Raw genomic sequence first — 19010 nt, forward strand, 5'->3', positions numbered from 1 at the left:
CGCACCAGGTAGAAAGTTATTTTCATTCAATACATTCTTCACTTGGCAACGTGACTGTCTCAGTTCAAAAGGTTTTCCACACTTGCAATCAATGGTTAAAGTTTCCACAATCTTCTGCTTGTCAAACCAAAATTACTTTCTCTTCACACCTCTAGTCAGACGTCAAGTCCACTGTTCTCTGAAAATCAATCAAGTATTATTGCATCATATGTCCTCTTTAGAAACAATATCTTAGTTAGGATGTTTACACAACAGTTCATCACCCTCAGTAATGGAATTGCCACATCTTTTCTGACACAACTGTATACCACATTCACAGTACTTCAAGTTATCTTCTTCCTGGTCCACTCAGCTTCCAGGACTAACCACTATTTGTCCCTTTCCTGGTTTACTTTCCTGCCAGGATACAAACTCCTACTTCTACAACTTGTACTCTATGGTAATGCTTGGCAACACAATGGTATATAGTTTCTTTCTGCAACATTCTAAACAAAACAGCAACCGTTCTCACATTGATTTGTTTGCCATAAACGATGCAGGTTACACTTCTCTCACCCTTGTTCCTTGTTACAAGGAGGCAAGGAGGGTCTTTCTCCTGTTTTATCAGACTTTCCTTTACAAAACCATTTGGCTGTTGGTAATGTGGTTTATAATTCCTTCCCTCGTGGTATCTTGATATGGGATTATCAAATTCAACTTGTCTCAATGTCACTCTCAGCTTTCTTTGGCTTTGGCAATCTAAGTTACAATATCTCATTGACGTCTCAAAATAGGAGAGTTGGGCCAAGTTTGCATAAATTCAATTGTCCGGTATTCAAAAATGTTCAGCAGTCTCCCTCGGAGTACCCTGGGTTCACCTGTATCAGGCCAAATCACCAGTCTTTCCTGGTGTCTCCTTCTGACACGCTCACTCCACTTCTGTGTTTGTCGGGACATCTTCAGAGTTTGACCGTTTCTGCCAGCTTGCCATTGCTTGCGCTGAACTTCAACAGAGTCTGCACAACCCTGAACGCTCACTGGTGAACATCAAACACTGGAGCGGGTTGTAGGATGCAGGGAGCTTCTCTCTCCCTCAGGGTCGCCGGCCTTGATACTACTTCCCGGTGCAGGTCCTCTGCATACACAAGAGATCCCGACCACCACCAGGCTCTCCGCACAGTGTCCTGCTGTCAGCACTGCAGCAACTCCATTACCTGCTTCTTCCTGCTGCTCCCCCTGCTATCTTCTCCTGGCCTGCAACTGAAGGGCTGTTAAATGTTTAAAGGTCCTGCTCAGGTGTGGGTCACTACAACAACAACACACCTTACACATTGGTAACTCTGGACCCCTCTTCCTCGTCCCAGTACTAGGAGCATTATGGGACTTAATGGTCCATAATGTTCCTAGTTTTAACATCAGGATTATCAATCTTACAATAGGCCATTAAAACTGTATGCTCATTAGGAAAGTTATTCAGAGGGTTTTCCCATTCTGCCTGACCAGGTCCTCTCCCATATGATCCTCCCGCAGGCTACAAACCCCGGGGTCAGGATCAGGTAGCGGCTGTCTTTCCCTGGCCACATGAGAAGGGTTCCAGGCCAGGATTTTGGGGAAGATCACCTCTGCTTCATCACAACTGCCACGAGGATGATGCTTGGTATTGTTATAAACTTCACCTTGGTTCGGGGTCCCAGACCCTTGGTTCTCTCACTAGGCCCACTTGTTTGACTCTCTTCCCAAATACTGCATTGAGAAAGATGCTTTGTGTCAATATTCCCATGTGGTTTCTCTCCCTCTTGCACCTCCAAGCCCCTACTGATTCCCGTGATGTGCCTGTTACCTTTGTTGGCTCCGGGACTCTTGGCTAGTTCTTCCTTGGTGCTTGCATCTTGTCGCCGGGCTGTACGGGCTTCTTTGGCTTCTGCTGCTCTCGCTCCACGTACCTTCTTCTCTGTCTCTTCACCGAAGGTGTAGGCACCATTACTGGACCGCACAGTCCACCTCCCAGAGGTCGTGCCACTGTCTTCCAGGCCCCAGTCACGTCCTTGACCAGCTCCATAACACCGGGCAAAGGACTCCCGTTGTCAGCCTCTTGCCTTTGGGAGTGGACTCCCCTCCGCTTCCCCACTACATCCTCCATGTCTCCTTCGAATTTCCCAGGCTGGACTGTCATTCATGCTGGGATGCGGCTCTCTTTGTCAGTTTTTAGGTATTTCACAGGGAGACTCCCCCGGGGAAGTCTATGCCGTTCCTCTATCTTCTCTGTGCCATTCTTCATGACTCCTGGTGTCCACCTTGTCTCAGTACTGGCCTTGCTGTTAATCTTCATGCTTTAGGGGATCTTTACGTGCCAGTACTGGAGTTAGTCATACTATCTGTATTGTTAGCAATCTCATTCATCTCAGTAGGAGTAACTGGTATAAGGTTACAATAACAAATAGAAGTCCTATCAAGGGGGTGTTGATGGAGAGGTTTAACAGGCTTGAGATGGTTAGGTAGGGGGTGTTGTGCTGACTTTTTCCCAGGTGGGCTTCCTTATCCCCAGGAGGGGAGTCCCTCCCCACAAGGTCCTTCCGCATTAAACCACCCGTAGGGGGAATATTGGGTAGTGACCTCACCTCCCTAGCCTCATGTGAAAGGTCTACCTGCCTGGGGAGAAGTGATGACAACTAGTGAATTGTCACAAGCCACATAGCTGTCACTGATATTATTTTGTATTGATTATATGCAACAGATTACAAAGCAGCCTGGCATTGGAAGATATGATTCAATCTTTGACAAACTCTTCTTGATCTGATTTTAAGAATTTGGGAAGATACGGTTTGATTCTATTCACTAATAGTTTCGCAAACATTTTACAATCTGCATTTATTAAAGAGATGGGTCTGTAGATTTTTGGATCCTCAGAATCTTTACTGGATTTGGGAAAAGGAATTGACAAAGCATCAGTAAAGGATAGTTTACTAACCTTGGAAAAATAAGAAATCAGTGATTCTAACCTAGGTGCGAGTTTAGAGGCAAAACATCTATAGATGCGCCATCAGGGCCTGGGACTTTCACTTGGCTCAGATCGTTTATTGTCATACATATTTAATTAATTGGGATATTACTGTTTAAGAGTTAGATCAATTGGAGAATAGGAACTTATACCTAGTTTGTTGGAAAAGGAATGAAAGTTAATTTGTGCAACATCCTGCCCGGATGAGTACAGGGATTAATTAAATGTTTTAAATACTTCTAAAATAGCCTTATCTGAAGATCTCCTAATACCTACACTATTCTTGATAGAAGATGTTTCTTTTCTTACTTTAAGATATGATGCAAGTGCTTTACTTGCTTTATTGGACGACTGATACATTTTGGATTTATATTTTTAAATCTTTGGATTTATGTTTTTAAATCGCCCCACAAGCTTGTTCTGATAATTTCTTTGTATCGTAGAGCCAAGATATCATGGAAGCGCTTATCTGTTGGATTCTGATAGAATCGTTCCTCCACTTTTTGTAGGTTCTAACCTAATAAACCAAGTTTTTGTTCTCTCTGTTTAAAAGAAAATAACAAAGGATATAATATGTCCTCTAAGGGCAGAATTTCAAGAATCCCAATTATTAACAGGTGATGTACCATCATCAAAATGAATTTCAAAGAATTTATGAAAAGACATTAAAGGTGTTTCAAAGTCCTTATCATGTAACAGAAAGTTGTCCAATCTCCATCTGTTAGAAAAGATGTTTAATGTCTTTAAGGTCAATGGTAGTAACCACTAGTGCTTGATCAGAAATGATAATGCTGCCAAATTTGGAATCCAAAACCGATCCTGGCAGAGATTTGGAGATACAAATACATTCAATACGGGAACATGTATTGTAGGGATAGAGTGGAAGGAAAAATTGAACTCTGTAGCATGGAAATTCTGCCACGAGTCGAGCAAGCAGTTTTTGAAATAAACCTAAGAAATTCTTTCAGTTTTGCAGCTCTTGAAGATAGATTATGAATTCCTATCAAAAAAAGGATCAATAATAATATTAGTTACCACATGCAATCATGTTAGGTAGATCTGAATATAAGATACTTATTTTAATACCAATCCAAAATGTGGGATCAGGAGCTGTCGGGCTGTAGATGTTCAAAATAGAAACTGCCTGCTGAACAATTTGCAATTTAACTAGTGCCCATCTACCCTAATCATCAGAATCCTTGAGTAACATTTTACAGCATAACTCTTTATTAATAAGAATTGCCACCCCATTGTGCTTCCCACCAGTCTGGCTTGAAATATGATCTACTCAAAGTTGTTTTTTAATGTCATCGACTCTTGCACTGACAAATGTATTTCCTGAATACGAGCAACACATGGATTGAATTTCTTAAGCTAGGTTAGCACCTTTTGCCTTATAATTGGATTATTATCCCTCAACATTCCAGGAAATGCAGTTGAAGGATGTTATATGAGATTAATAACATTTACTATCACCTCTTTTAGAATAGTTAATGGAGTGCAACATTTACCCATGATAAAATACATAATAATTAGAATGCATGGCTTCCAATGATGTAATGCTGCATCAGAGAATGGGTTAAAATCATATGCAAAAACAAACACTGTGAAAAACACAAAGGGAAGGCAAAAGGATTCACAAAACTACCAAACTTGACACCTACACATCTAGCGTAATTGCAAGACCTAATGGAGTGTAACTGGTAGGTTACAGCAAACAACAGGGAAAGAAAAAAAACGACGGGATCTTCATCAAAAAGGAAGATGGCAGGTTTGCAGAAAAATTCATAGGGTGTAGTGGTGCCAAAAACACACCAAAAAAGAAACAGAAGAAACATTCACCACCATCCCCATAACCGTAATAATAATTAGATACACACTACTAGCCCGAATAACAGCTAACTTCAGAGTTATAGAGTCAAGTAGCTGCTTTGAATGTTGACATCTGCTGATTAGAGGCGGGAAGAGACATATTCATGTCCACCATTTTTAGCAATCTAAAAAAGACTTTGAGATTGGCTGGGTCATCAAAAACAGAGGTTTTACCTTTGATAAACACCTTGAAAGTACATGGATGAACAAGCCTGTATCAAGCATTAAGTTGACTCAATGCTGGGCGGTGTGAGAAACCCAAGGGTATTCTCCCAAGCAGACCTCGAGAATCCCTTATTTAGGTGGCCAGGGAAGGGTTGGTGCTCTCAAATCCCAACCATGGGGGCAGACGAGCAAGGGAGGATCACCTGGGTTGGGGAGCCCAGGGTTGTGCTCAGGGGAATACCCCAGGTATTATACTGGGGAAGAAGGAGAGGACGAGGCGATCCCTGCGACCTTAGCAGGCTGTCCCACATCTGCCTCCCTTCCTCCCAATGAATCTCTCTTGACCCGATCCAACGACCCACCTGTCTATGACAAATCCACTAGGAACCCAAACCCTGTTGCACTTGGAAACAATCTCTCCCAGAACCCCGGTTTTCCTGTTTCCTGCCCAAATACTCCCAGTCATTCTCCTCCACGTCTCTCTGATCATTATTTCCCGAACTCCCAATCTGTTGTGACAAAACACTACCCTCCCCGCAATCTCCCCTATTCAATTCACAAACCATACAAAGCTCACCTTTCCGAGTTAACCAACCACCCCTTTCCTTATAACACCCTTTCCTCATCCTACCCCATAGGATACCTAAAAAACGTATCTCCCCTCGTTTCCGACACAAACACTTTCTCACACCGTGACAGACAACAGACTAATAATAACTCCATTTACCTGACATGTCCCAACACAAGGGTCAGGCAGAGTCAGGCAATTGCCAATAACTACACATACCTGACGGCCCTTTCTCTTCCCCATAGGGCTAAAATGCAGAGCCCGGGTGCACACTTCGAGCAAGGCCGAACGCATGAGGAAGCAGCTATTCTGGACCAGCAGTTCTAATGGAGGGGAAAAGCAGCAAGACCTAAAAGGACGAAGAGGAGGGAATTGCCCTTGCCCTTTTGAACTCAGACCTGCAAAGCCTCCGAAAGGAAAATCATAAAACTGGGAAGTCCAGCTGGCGTGTGGTGTGACTGGTGTCAACAGTACACAGGGCCCTACGACGCTGATAGCCAGAGTGGGGAGAAGCGCTTGCCGCCATGGTGCCGCCCTTGACTCCAGAGACAAGAAACTCCAACAGTTCAGCACAGGCGGTGAGTGGGAGAGGATTGATGATAAACCAAACTGTGCTGGGCCTAAGGTTGCAGGTGGCAACATTGTTCAACAAAGAATGTGTGATAAAGAACTTGTGCATTTAAACTTTTAAAGGAATCCCAGTGACGTTCCAGATGCAGAGTGGTCTGGCGTTGCGTAGGTGCTCATTCGAAGGACTTTGACTGGTCCCCTTTGTAGAAACTACAAGTACCAGAAGGCCCAAGGAGAGGCCAGCATGAAGAGTCAGAGGGGTCATACAAGTGTCGAGTCAAACACCTTGTACAAACGAAAGTCTCTGACGCATTGACAAGAAGGAACATAAAGGGAAGTCTGACTGGGGGCTCAAAGGAAAGCCTGACTCGGGGCTGAGATCCATACTTAGGTAAAAGGAAGAACCTGATGGGTCTAAAGGTACTATCATGTGAATTGTGGCAAATATGAACCTGACGGAGGGATGCCAAGAGAAAGCTAGGGGAAGGGAACCCCGCTTTCTGATAAAATGAGCAAATCATGAACTGTATTAGAAATTCATAAACTGTGTTAGGGTGGCTATGTGAACCCAACGGAGTGATGCCAGGGGGAAAGCTAACAAGAGTGAATCCTGTATTGTGAGAAAGCAAGGTGAACTCTGTATTTGGCAAACGTGAACCCGGCTGAGGGATGCCTTCAAATTGAGGTGAAGCATAATAACCTGTGAACATTGTGTCGATAAACTGAGGGTTGTCCACAGTGAATGGTTGTTTAAAAAGACATTGGGACTCTTGAATATTACAAGCTGTTGATAAATTGAATGAAAGGCCATAGTGATCCCAATGGAGGGAGGCCCACGATACATGAAGGATTGGAGCCCGGCACAGGGGGATCCTAAGGCGAAGAGTAGTCGCACCATAAAGATTTATTGAAGGAACTTTCATTTTTTTTGTTGATTGTGACACATCAGGTCCTCTGAGGCAAGAGACTTTGTGTGAAAGAGACTTGGCCACCGAAGGCCCTGATATTTTGGAAGTGAACTGTAAGCTTATGCTGACGAGGCCCAGGAGTGTGCTGTGCTCAAAAGTCCTGCATTGTCCTGTGCTAAAAAACGTGGAGAAGGGAGACCGCAGCTATACCATCCCGACTTATCATTTTGAGAACACTTCTTTCTTTTCTGGTGAACATTATCCCACACTATTTCGTAAACATAGCTGTAAGGATTGGCAATAGTTGTTTTTAGTATATGCCCTTTTTATTTGACTAGACTCCACTTGGACGGTGTTATTATTATTTGATTTGATGGTTGTAGCTTTCTCCCATCTTAGATATAGGTTTAGATCAGGCGTTTATCTCACCCGTTATACAGTTTAATAAACACATGTGAACTTTGATCACTTGTGTCTGTCTTTACTGTTGCCACCATGAGTTAGGTGAAAAAGTGCATTCTGCCATGCGCATTCTATTATAAATATCTTGTGAAAAAGAAATTCTATGACCCTTCCAAGTAAGTTGGCCTAGTTCCTTGACCTTTTTAATGATCATTTGTAGCTGAGTACATTACAGTAATAGGAAAATCGATGCACAGAGGATGGACTTTTTTTATTTGCAACTTCCTTAATACCAATTTGATGTGCTCTTTGTATATTTAACACTGTGGAAGGCTGGAGCCTGAGGAGATTTGGTAATATTTTTTCAGGTACAGAACAGGGTCATCCCCTTCACAGTTCTCCATTAGACCAAAAACGTGCAGGTTGTTTCTGCGCCCTCTATTTTCCAGCTCTGCCTCATGTTTCTGAAGATCTTTAACGGATTTGTCCAAATGAGCGACTCAAAGTTAGACATCTTCTGCCCTGCCCCACCAATTCTTCTCTCAACCTCCCCCATCCTGGACTCAAACATGGACAACCTGTCATCGCGTTGCTGGAGTTTATTATTTGTTATTTCCATAAAAGGTTTAACATTCCTTAGTTCCATAAGAATTGTTTCCATGCCAGGATCAGTAGAAGCTTGGGACTGTGGAGGAGAGTTGCTCTTAGGCCTTTTTAAAGCAGTTGTGGTGGGGTAAGCTGAGGAAGAGGCATCTTTGCCACCGGAGCCTTTCTGGGCACCCTTTTGGGCCGCCAAAACAACAGAGGAAACAATCCAAGGCTAGAATAGCTGGAGTAGGCACTGCTCAACCTTTTTAATATGAGCATGTTTAACATAAAAATCACTTCCCACGTAGAGAGAACCTATAAATATGGTTGGAAAGGCAAAAATGCATCCAATCCAGAAAAATAGTTCCGCATTGTGAAAATAAAAATGTCATAGGTAGGAGACCCAACTAACGTTATTTATCTTCCATATAAAGAAAGAATTGTAAAGCCATGCAATATTTAATGTCCACTTGATGGCACTCATTAATGGATGTGATTTAGGAGGCAGAGGCCTACGTGTATCCTCCAGTATAAAGCCGTTTACTCACCTCATGTGACACGGCGACGTGAAACTCGAGCCCCACTGAATGCATCAACGCCAGCCCGACAGCGCGAACACGAAGAAGGCAATACAATAAAGCGCCAACCGTCTCGGCTGAGTCAGGTAAGCCTTGAACAACTTTTAAATCATTATTCTAGATGTGCGAGCTACTACAGCAGTGCCAAATAAGCACCTTGGGAACGAGAGATAGGATGTTCAGGCGGCCGTTCCTCACAGCGCCAAGCCACGCCCACCATCCTTTCGCTTCTGAAACTGTGACTCGTGCAGTTTCCAGACGCTTACATCTGACCATGATGTGAGCACCAGTCGGCCACCACCTGTGTGCCCCGAATGTACTCTGCGTGAACCTTTCTATGATAAATGAGGTAAAATTCCCCAAATCTTTTGCCTAGATCGGCTAGAGATTTTTATGAAGTCCTACCAAGTTTGTTGATTTTCTGGACGGCCGTCATGCTGACCAGCAACAAATGGACCATGCAGTGTGAAGATTTCTTTACAAAGCACCTGATGGCAAAGGACCCTGCAAGGATTTCCAAACAGTTTATATGGGAAAGAGACTCCTGAGGGGACCATAACCCTCTGGTCTAAGTTGTTTCACACCTGGCACCCCCCTGATGAAAGCACCTGATTGCAAATTACCCTGCAAGGATTTCCCAACAGCCTATATGACAAAGTGACTATTGATGGGATGATAGTGACTATTAATGGGATGATAGCCCTCTATTCTAGGTGGTTCCATATCCAGCACCTCACCTTCATAAACTTGGGTATAATTAATCTGTGAAGAGCAGCCCCACCAGATTGCAGCACCGCTGCGATCTCGTGAGACTGCGCATTGCACATGCGCAGCCTTTCGAGAAGTGCACCAGACTAAGTGCGGACTGCATACATGCCAACCCTCCCGATTTAGGCGTGAGACCCCCGATTTTATGGTGAAAAATATTGCTATTTTTCTCAGTCTCCCACCTAAAATAACTAGCCCCAATGTACTCCTATGGTGAATTGTATGTCTCCTGATTTCCCTGTAGAAATCTCCCTCCCAGGAATCTCTGAATGTTGGCATCTATGGGACTGGGAGAGGAACAGAGGCTCCCCGGAGCTCCTCCTCTACACGGGCCTGCAGCCTTGATATCAAATAACACTTGGACATATTTGTATTTGTATTTGTTTATTTATAACGCGCAAACCATCAGGCCCGGGGGCATCAGGGCGCAATTTGTACAGGGTTGCAAGAAAAGAACATACAGGGAGATAAATTACAAAAAAGTATAACAATACAGCGTAATAAACAATACAGCGTAATAAACAGACTTAATAATTACATATCTTACACATGGTACAGTGGTACAGTGTCCCAAGGCTCTGCAGAGGAAGTATCCCTGCGGTAGTTGGGAAAGGAAGTAGACCGGAAATCGTGCAGGGAAAGGCGGGTTGGGTAAGTAGGAACGATGTCTGACACAGCTATTGCTGGTCAAAGAGCCAAGATTTGGTTTTCTTCTTGAAGGCGTTGAAGGAGTCTTCAGCTCTGATGGCAGCGGGGAGGGTGTTCCAAAGTTTGGAGGCTAGGACAGGGAAGCTAGTGCCTCCCGCTTTTTGGAGCTTAAACCTAGGGATAGTCAGGCAGTGAGTCTGAGCAATTCTTAGTGGTCGGGCAGTGGAGTGGCGCGTAAGCCGACTGCAGAGATAGATCGGAGCCTTGTTGGCTAGGCATTTGTGCGTGAGGGCAAGCGTTTTTAGGGAAATTCTCTGCTTCACGGGTAACCACCTAAGGCTAGCTTTGGCTTCTGAGATGTGGTGGTTACGAGGTATGTTCAGAGCCGCTCGAATTGCATTGTTCTGGGTGGTTTGGAGTTTGGACAGATTTTCTTGGCTGGTGCCTAGATATAGGGCACTGCAGTAATCTATTTTTGCCATGATAAGTGTTCTCGCTAGTGTGACGCTATTGTGGGTGGTGAGGAATGGTCTACAGGCTGAAATGAGTTTGCACGTGTAGGCGGAGGTGGATCTGACTGCATTAGTTTGACGTGACAAGGAAAAGGTGGAATCCAGGTAAAAGCCTAGTGTTTTGGTGTCTTTCGAGACTTGTATGGAGTTGCCGTCTATGATGAATGACTGATAGGATGGCTCCAGTTTGCTCAGGCGTTGTGAAGTACCTAGAATAAGTAGCTCCGTCTTATCGTCGTTCAGACATAGTTGGTGCTGGGCCATCCAGGCTTGGATGACCAGGTAGACGTCATTGAGGGCCTTGGTGTCAGCAAGATAGTCACCCGAGATGGGAATGAGTATCTGGGTGTCGTCCGCATAGTTGGTGTAGGAGACACCCAGATAATCGAGCACATCGAAGAGTGGTTTCGTAAAGATATTGTAAAGGGTAGGAGACATGCAAGAGCCCTGAGGAACACCGCAATGAATAGGGGAGGGAGCTGCGGCAGCGGAGGGTGCAAAGACCCTCATAGATCTGTTGCTCAGGAAGGATTTGATCCAGGCCGCTGCGGAGGGAGAGAAGTTGGCAGCAGAGTGGAGGTCCTGCAAAGGATCTGATGGTTAACCAAATCAAATGCGGCGGAAAGGTCGAGGAGTAATAGCATTGCTAATTTGCCCTTGTCCTTCAGGACTTCGACCTGGGTTTTTAGGTCTAATAGAGCCGTTTCGGTCCCGTGTCTGGGCCGAAATCCGGATTGTCGTAGACCTAGCAGATTGTTTGATTCAAGGTAGTTTTGGATCTGCAGGTAAGCTGCACGGTCCAGTATCTTCAGCAAGAATGGTACTGTAGTAATAGGTCGGAAATTCGTAGGTATGTTTGGGTCAAGGGAAGGTTTTTTTAGTAGCGGGATCACCCAGGCGTCTTTAAGGTTGTCCGGGACAACACCTGTTTCAAAGGAAGAGTTAATGAAGGCTGTAATGAAAGGGGCTAGGTCATGGGCAGAGTCCTTAATGATGGGAGCTGGGCACGGGTCACCTTGGCAGTTGGAAGGTTTCATCCTGAGGATGATATTTTCTACTTCGAATATAGTGTGAGGTGCGAAGGTGAAGGGTTTGATGTTGGCAGAGTTGGAGGGGGTGGGCCTAGTGGGGGAGGATGAGCGGTTGTCACGCCTCAGGCAGTCCTGCTTATCTTTTATTTTAGATTGGAGCATAGAGATTTTGTTTAGGAGGGCTGCTTGAATGTTAGCACACCATTTACTGTCTTTTGTGCAAGTGTCTGGTGGGGATACTGGGGTTTCGAGCTCTTTTAGGACTCTGAAGAGTTCCTTGGAATTAGAGGCGGCTTGTGTGATACGATTATTAAGCGATTCTTTTTTAGCAATGATGATGGCGTCTTTATAAATGAGGGAGGCGAGGAGGAAGCCGTCTTTATGCTCATCAGATGGGTGGCTTTTCCACCGGTTTTCCGCGCAGCGTTTGGCTTTGCGAAGGATTCTTAGCTGTGGAGTGAACCATGAGTTGAGGTGTGCTCGTGGTTTAGCCTTTCTAAGTTTAGTTGGTGCTAAGGTGTCAATGGCAGTGAGCATCGTTTGGTTGTAGATGTCTGCAAGGGAGGTGGGATCAGAGCAGGCGTTGGTCGCCGCATTAAGAGAGGGGAGTAACAGTGGGAGGAGATGTTCTCTTGTTATATTTTTTTTATTGCGGGTGGGGAGGGCTGGGGCTATAGGTGTTGGGGCTCGCGGGGAAGCTTCAATGTTAAATGTTATGATGTGATGGTCAGACCATAAGCAAGGGGAGTTATTGAGGACCTGTATGTTGCAGTTGGAGCCGGCTAACCAATCAATGGTCCTGCCTTTAATATGGGTCGGTTCTTGTAAGTACAAGGTGAGGCCAAGGTCAGTAAGATCATACTCCAGATCAGTTGCTACAGGATCCTTAGGGTCGCCACGACCAAGATTGAGGTCACCTAAGATTATTGTTTGGGAGTTGTTTTTAGTATTGTCAAGGAGAAGAGTGGAAATTTCGCTGACAAAGGTGGGTGCCGGCCCTGGGGGCCTGTAGATAAGGTGAAGGGTGGCCGTTTGGTTAGGTGTTAGTAGTAATTTGATTGTCAGCAGTTCAGCTGATTCGAGTTTGGAGTCAGATACCACTCTTAGGTCAAGGGAGTTTTTGTGGATGAATGCCACGCCACCGCCTCTAGTATGGGCAGAGGAGCGGTCACAGCGTGTAATGCCATAGTCAGGCGGTAAGGCCAAGGATAGAGAAGGGCCAGAGGCGGCATGTCGCCAGGTTTCGGATATGGCAATGAAGTCAAGGTTGGCAGTAGTGATAAGGTCGGCTATGTCAAGAGCATGTGCTGTGAGGGATCTAGCATTGATGAGGGCACCCTTGAACACAGGCAATTTAACCCCTGAGGATTTAGTTTTGCAAGTGGCGGAGGGCGAAGGCGGGCTGGGTGGTGTGAGTGGGGCTTGCTTAGTGGTGTGGGTGCGGGAAGGACGAATACGGAATCTGGTGCCTAGTCTCTTGTTCCTGAGAGTAAGGGGGCAAGGTTGGTTAGGGGTTGGTTTTGTGGCAAAGTGTTTGAGCCAGAGAGCAGGGTCATTAAGGTATTGGTTAATCTGGTTGCAGGGGTGGTGAGCGTCAACGGAAGTTGCTGAAGGACACGTAGAGGGTGTCAAAGTCATGGTGGGTGACGCTGGGTCACGTAGGTAAGGGCAGGCCAGGATATTAACCTCAAAGGTAGGAGTGGTTGACTTGGGTGGTTGAGTGAGTGGGGCAAGGTATGTGGTTAGGAGGTGGTGCAGTAGAAGGCGCACGCTGATGTGCATGATGGTGGTGCTGGCTGACAGAAGTAGGTTCCCTATGAGCTAGTTGAGAGGGACAAGTTAGGGTCTGCTTGAGTGGGCCTGGTGAGATAATGGAAGGGGGTGAGGATGCTATGGTATGGCTGGACACAATTGAAATGGTCTGAAAGCGACCTTAAGGCAAAGCACAATTGAAATGGTCTGAAAGCGACCTTAAGGCAAAGCACAATTGAAATGGTCTGTAAGCGACCTTAAGGCAAAACACAATTGAAATGGTCTGTAAGCGACCTTAGGCACAACACAATTGAAATGGTCTGAAAGCGACCTTAAGGCAAAGCACAATTGAAATGGTCTGTAAGCGACCTTAAGGCAAAACACAATTGAAATGGTATGTAAGCGACCTAAGGCACAACACTATTGAAATGGTTTGAAAGCGACCTTAAGGCAAAACACAATTGAAATGGTCTGAAAGCGACATTAGGCACAACACAATTGAAATGGTCTGTAAGCGACCTTAAGGCAAAACACAGTTGAAATGGTCTGTAAGCGACCTTAAGGCAAAACACAATTGAAATGATCTGTAAGCGACCTTAGGCACAACACAATTGAAATGGTCTGAAAGCGACCTTAAGGCACATAAGGCGCAAAATACTTATGGTATACTAAGGTTCGAGAGATTCAAGGGAGGCATGAAACACATTCAAATAATAGTGGCCCAGGGTACATGCCTAGAGTAGTGTCCCCGGTACTGGCATGCGTGATTCTACTCCTTGAAATGACGGACCAAGTAGAAAATGGAGTACAGGTAAAGGCGACTGAGGGGGAGTCGTATCATTGCAATGTCAGAAAAGGAGCCAGGACAGGGGTGAAGTACTTACAGTGGGTTCACTTAGTATGAAAGAGGGTATTTGGATACTTGCTTGCGATAGCTTGCCTCGGACTTTGCGGAAAGGCGGTCAGGGAGGTTGAATTGAGCAGGGGGGGTGGCCACGCCGCGCTCCCATGCGCGTAACAGGCGCAGGAACAGGCCTTTGTGTGGCCTTCGTGCTGGCCACCGGCGATTCCGCCTACCGGCGGATGAAAGCAGTTTTACACTGCTTCGAGCGAGGATCAGCCTCGCTTTCGTGCCGCGCGGCGCCCGGCATGCGGGAGTCAGGCACCCTTGAAGACAGGATCAGGCAGGCCCTTCGATGGTGCCGGCGAGGTTCTGGGATGCACTCCGTGTGCGTAGAGTAGATGGGAGGGGGGCTCCTGCCCTCTACCCTCAGCGAGGAAGGATGGAATGGGGGCACAGGCGCAGGAACAGGCCTTTGTGTGGCCTTCGTGCTGGCCACCGGCGATTCCGCCTACTGGCGGATGAAAGCAGTTTTACACTGCTTCGAGCGAGGATCAGCCTCGCTTTCGTGCCGCGCGGCGCCCGGCATGCGGGAGTCAGGCACCCTTGAAGACAGGGTCAGGCAGGCCCTTCGATGGTGCCGGCGAGGTTCTGGGATGCACTCCGTGTGCGTAGAGTAGATGGGAGGGGGGGCTCCTGCCCTCTACCCTCAGCGAGGAAGGATGGAATGGGGGCACAGGCGCAGGAACAGGCCTTTGTGTGGCCTTCGTGCTGGCCACCGGCGATTCCGCCTACCGGCGGATAAAAGCAGTTTTACACTGCTTCGAGCGAGGATCAGCCTCGCTTTCGTGCCGCGCGGCGCCCGGCATGCGGGAGTCAGGCACCCTTGAAGACAGGGTCAGGCAGGCCCTTCGATGGTGCCGGCGAGGTTCTGGGATGCACTCCGTGTGCGTAGAGTAGATGGGAGGGGGGGCTCCTGCCCTCTACCCTCAGCGAGGAAGGATGGAATGGGGGCACAGGCGCAGGAACAGGCCTTTGTGTGGCCTTCGTGCTGGCCACCGGCGATTCCGCCTACCGGCGGATGAAAGCAGTTTTACACTGCTTCGAGCGAGGATCAGCCTCGCTTTCGTGCCGCGCGGCGCCCGGCATGCAGGAGTCAGGCACCCTTGAAGACAGGGTCAGGCAGGCCCTTCGATGGTGCCGGCGAGGTTCTGGGATGCACTCCGTGTGCGTAGAGTAGATGGGAGGGGGGGCTCCTGCCCTCTACCCTCAGCGAGGAAGGATGGAATGGGGGCACAGGCGCAGGAACAGGCCTTTGTGTGGCCTTCGTGCTGGCTACCGGCGATTCCGCCTACCGGCGGATGAAAGCAGTTTTACACTGCTTCGAGCGAGGATCAGCCTCGCTTTCGTGCCGCGCGGCGCCCGGCATGCGGGAGTCAGGCACCCTTGAAGACAGGGTCAGGCAGGCCCTTCGATGGTGCCGGCGAGGTTCTGGGATGCACTCCGTGTGCATAGAGTAGATGGGAGGGGGGGCTCCTGCCCTCTACCCTCAGCGAGGAAGGATGGAATGGGGGCACAGGCGCAGGAACAGGCCTTTGTGGCCTTCGTGCTGGCCACCATATATGATCCCATTTTATATTCCCCAGCACCAGCAGTGAAGCAACTGCTGGTGAGGACTGAGTGACTTAAAGAACCCCTCCTGAATGCAACTCCCTGCGGATTGTTAACTGCCATTAAAGTTCTTCACCCACAAGCTGTTATCCATTCTTCTGTACACCACTAAATATTTGGTGACGACGACCTGGGAAGAAAACAGATGCATTCAACATTCAAGGGGCTATGCCACCTGTAGCGTTTCTCCAGTCCCCAGGTGGGTCCTGGATACCATGGCAGCAATGGGAACCAATGTTTACAACTTACTTGGAGGCCATGGGGTGCATAAACTATATGGCAGGGAGAAAGAAAAGAAGGCCTTGTTACTTAATGCCATGGACTTCGAAGGGCAGAGGATATTTACAGGCCTCAAAGCGAAGCCAGTAGAGGGGGACGATGAGGATGTGTTTAAGGAGGCTGATTGTTGCATCGTGAGAAGGTTTTCAAATAAGTAGAACGTTGTGCTGCACAGACTAACATTTTGAACCAGGAAGCAAGAGAATGGGGAGCTGGTGGACGACTACATCACCTGCATGAGGGAGTTAGCAGCACAGTGTGGATTTGGCGAAAATGTAGAGAACGTCATCTGCAACATGGTGGTAGTGCACACCAACTGCAGAAAGTTGCAGGACAGATTTATCCTTGAGAAGGATTTAAACCTAGACAAAGCCATTCAGATAGCTTGTGCAGAAGAGGAAACCTCAGGCACGCAAAGAGAAATGGCAGGATCTGCGCCAACAACCGAGGTGCCAGTGGTACAGTGGAGAGGGCAGTGTGACAGGCCGAAGATAGATGCTGCTGAAGACAAAGGGTTGAGAAGAAGGTAGCCCCTGAAGTGTCACAGGTGTACCAGCACAAGACACCTGGCCAAGGAGAAAGACTGTCCTGCGAGGAGCAAGGAGTGTTCGAACTGCAGGAGGTTCGGTTACATCACAATAGCTTGCAGATGGAGAGTAAAGAAAGTCACAATAATCGAAGGAGAAGGATGCGCAAGCGGAGATGATGAGGACGACGACAGGTTGACGGTCATCATGGTGAATAGTTCCCGAGCAAGAAGGGAGAAACCACATTGCGTGATAAAAGTGGATGGTAATGACACTCGTGTAATGGCTGACTCAGGTTTGGACCTAACAATTCTCCCCATCCAAATGTATAAGTGAATGGTGGGACGTCAGGCAGTGGAAGTCAGAAGAACTAAACACAAACCAACCATCTTTGGGGGAGCATCAGTGGACCTTTTGGGCTACATCTATGCCAACATAGAGTTTAAAGGCAGACATACCCCGACCAAAGTCTACTTCTCGGAAGAAGGTCCAGCAGTACTGAGGTGGGATGACCAGCACAAGCTAAACATAAAACTGGACCCCAGCACCGATGATCAAGTACTGTTGGTCAACAAAGAAGGAGCATCAAGGTTGAGAGAAAAATGTTTTACCCTATTTTCCAAGGAAACTGGAAAGATCAAATACTATGTCCACAAGATTCTGCTCAAGCCCAGTGCAGTATCAGTTAAGCACAAGGTGAGGCCGGTGCCTGTCACTGCAACAAGTGCCTTACAGGCCCAACTGGACAAAATGGTCAAGGAGAGCACCATCGAGACTGTGGAGTCGTCTGAGTGGCAGAGCCCGGTTGTACTTATAAAAAAAAGAGCACAAATGACATAAGGGTGTGCATTGATCTTTGCAGCCTATACATGGAAGTGATAACAGACAGCCACCCTCAAACTAGCATCAATGAACCTACACTCATGATAAAGGAAGCAACGTTTATTTCAAAACTGGACATGCGTGATGCATATCACCAGATAAGTCTGCATAAAGATTCCCGACCGCTCCCAGCCTTCATCACACCCTTTGGCACATACCAGTACACTTGCATGCCATTTGGTCTGTCATCAGCTGCTTCGGCGTTCCAACAAATGATGGACTTCTTGTTGCGTAATGTGGGAAATGTGTCATACTTTCAGGATGACATACTCATCTATGCAGAGCACGCAAAAACACACGTCAAAGTGTTGTGGAAAGTATTGGAGAAGCTTCAAGGAGCAGAAGTAAGGCTGCAATACGAAAAATATGTACCTTGGATACAGGATCTCAAAGGAGAGTGTGCGTCCCAAGAAGGACCTCTTGCAGGCCATAATCAAGCCCAATCCCAGGATCAAAGGAAGAGCTGAGATCTTTCCTAGGACTTGCAGAGTATTATGCAACGTTTATATCAAGGTTCTCAGAGACAACAGCCCTGATGAGAGAATTGGTGAGGAAAGGAGCGGAGTATAAGTGGGGCCGAGAACAAATGGCCGCCTTCGATAAAGTCAAGACAAGGATAGTCAATGCCCCATGCCTGAAACCATTCAATCTGTGTGGGAAACATACATCACCACAGATGCAAGTGCCTACAGACTGGGTGCCACGCTTACCCAGAAGAAAGGGGAAGCTCAACAAATAGTTCTGTTTATTGTCAAAGCACTCTCTGATGCAGAGAAAAATAACTCCACGGTTGAAAAATAAATTTGTGCAAGTTCCTGGACTGTGGAGTACTTCCGGACGTATGTGTGGGGCGCAAAGTTCCAGTTGGTCACTGACCCCAAACCCCTAATCCATATGCTAAGCCCAGGGGGCACAAGGACTTTGATGCTGAGATTAGCGTGCAATGTGGCCAAGCTGCAAGAATACACTTATGAAATCTTGCACATAGCAGGATGGAGGAACGCTCAAGCAAACTGCTTGTTGAGGTTACTGGAATGTGGAATGCCTGCTACCGTGTTTCTCCAGGATGAATGTGTGGTAGTGTCTGTCGGGCACTAAAGAAGCCAAGAGTTCCTTGAAATGAGTGAGTCCCACTGAAAAGAAGAGCTAGATAAAGATGAGTCCTTGCGAAAAGTGGCCAATTGGTCTCAGAATGGGTGGCCCAATGAAAGAACCATGCCAGAGCGACTACAGCCTTACTGGAAGGTGAACAAAGACATTTTTGTAACCGAGGGGCTGGTGATGAGAGGGGATCAAGTAATGCCACCGGCAGGAATGCGGAAGGTGATCTTGTGCAGGGCACACGTGGGCAATCTTCTTGGTAACATGACCAGTCGCAGAGTGCAAGAGATACTGGTGGCCGTGCAGGGACCAGGATATCAGAGTCATGATAGAAAGATGCCATGATTGTATGAACAGCGACAAAGTGCTC

This window comes from Ambystoma mexicanum, chromosome 4q, assembly GCF_040938575.1.
Source record: "Ambystoma mexicanum isolate Mex_15411 chromosome 4q, UKY_AmexF1_1, whole genome shotgun sequence".
Taxonomy (NCBI): domain Eukaryota; kingdom Metazoa; phylum Chordata; class Amphibia; order Caudata; family Ambystomatidae; genus Ambystoma; species Ambystoma mexicanum.